This window comes from Echinops telfairi, unplaced genomic scaffold, assembly GCF_000313985.2.
Source record: "Echinops telfairi isolate 266 unplaced genomic scaffold, ASM31398v2 ScPeMD7_5868;HRSCAF=6743_0, whole genome shotgun sequence".
Lineage (NCBI taxonomy): Eukaryota > Metazoa > Chordata > Mammalia > Afrosoricida > Tenrecidae > Echinops > Echinops telfairi.
In genome coordinates, this window is record NW_022109767.1 from 17,903,674 (window position 1) to 17,905,707 (window position 2,034).

The following is a 2,034-nucleotide window of genomic DNA, read 5'->3' on the forward strand; positions in this document are numbered from 1 at the left end:
CAATCACTGAACCAAAAAGAACTAGTCGGCAGTCCACCATTTCTAGGGATAGCACATGAGCAAGAACCAATGGTACTGAAGGAAGGGGTTTAAGTTGCACTGAAAGCATTAGCCAAAAATAAGACACCAGGATTGATGGGATCTCAATTTAAATGTCTCAGCAAGCTGATGAAGCACTGGAAATACTCAGTCATCTATACTAAGAAATTTGGAAGACTGTTCCTTAGCCAACTGACTGGAAGAGATCCATATTTGTATCCATTTCAAAGAAACGTAATACAACAGAATACTCAAACTATAGAATATCATTGATATCACACGCAAGTAAAATTTTGCTGACAATCGTTAACAAAAATTGCAGCACTGCATTGGCAGGGATCTGCCAGAGGTTCAGACTGGATTCATTAGAGGACACGGAACAAAGAATATCATACAGATCTTGGCTGAAAGCAGAACATGCCAGACAGATGTTGACTTGTGCTTCATTGCCTATGCCACGGCATTTGATTGTGTGGACTGTACAAGTTAGGGATAGCCTTGAGAAAAGACTTCATTATGCTCACGCAGAACTTGTACCAGGATCAAGAGGTGCTGATGTGAACAGAGCCAGAGAGTACTGCATGTTTTAAGATCAGGAAAGGTGTGTGTCAGGGCTGTATCTTCTCACCATATCTATTCAATCTGTATGCTGAACAAATAATCAAAGGAGTTGGATTATATGAAGAACAATGTGGCATCAGGATTGGGGGAAGGCTTATTAACAACTTGAAATATGCAGACAACACAACCTTGTTTGTTGAAAGTAAAGAGGACTTGAAGCACTTGCTGATGAAGATCAAGGGTTGCCATCTTCAGCGTGTATTACAACTCGACATAAAGAAAAATCAAGATATAAGAAGCACATGAGTGAATGTATAGACAATAGCTGATGCAATGGTTTATCTGGAAAGGGCAAGGGGGAGGGCAGGTGAGCAGGTGAAGGAAATTGGGGAATGATCAATGAATGCAGGATTGGGGAGGAAGCATTAGAATTGACTGTGATGATGCATATATAACTTTTGAAATGCGATTTGACTATGAAAGTGTATGTTATGTGAATATTATTTCAAGAAAATTACTAAAAAAAAAGAGAGACCGAACTTGACCAATAAAACGTGGTGTTTGTTCTTGCTTCCACTTGCGCAGAATTCCTGTTGTTTTGATAGGGCTCTTCTCTGATGTATGCTTGACCCTCCCGTGCCTCAAACCAGACCCTATTCAGACTTGTTGTAACAAGGTAGTACAAGTTTATTTTACTACAAAAACAATTAAAAATCTATACATAGTTTTTATAATATGCACATATATTTATAAATCGTTTTACTGGGGGCTCTTACAGCTCTTATAACATTCCATACGTCGATTATAATAGGCGTTTTCCATATACACGGTCACGGTTCTTCTTACCGTTGTTTTAATGCCCTTTGGAATTGTGTGTCTGACTTTAAAATGGAGATATTTTGAAAAGAATTGTTAGAGTGATCTAACATGTTTTATGGGGAGGGTTTTAACCTAGGACTAATTTACGTGAGGCTCCAGAGGAAAGGTTACCCTTTGGTTTCAGAATCAGCATGTTAGTGCCTGTTCATCTTATCTTCCCCAAATTCTAAGCTTCTAGGATGATTAGGAAGCCCTAATGGCATAGTGGTTACATGTTAGGCCGTGATCCACAAGGTTAACAGCTCAAAACCACCAGCCTCCCGAAGGGAGAATGATGAGGCTTTCTACTCTGGTAGAGGGTTTACAGTGTTGGAATCCCACAGGGTCAGTTCTACCCTGTCCTATAGGGTTGTCATTGACTGAATGGTAGTGAGTTCTGTTTGCTTTGGAGGATGCTAAAGGACCGATATGCTAACCCTCTCTAGGAGTAGGACAGAGTGGCGTGGTATGCATTTTATATATTAATTTTCCCTACGTTTGTTTTCTGTTACCCAACTTCCTTCAAATCTTAATTGTATTTATCTTTTGTGATATTTTGTAAGTTGTCTGAATTTC

At 39.3% G+C, this 2,034-nt stretch overlaps 1 protein-coding gene across 1 annotated transcript in view; it reads right to left on the bottom strand.

Moving 5' to 3' along the window:
- Nucleotides 1-2,034, bottom strand: part of RXFP1 (relaxin family peptide receptor 1) — a 126,807-nt gene that overhangs the window by 30,720 nt on the left and 94,053 nt on the right. The window lies entirely within an intron of this gene.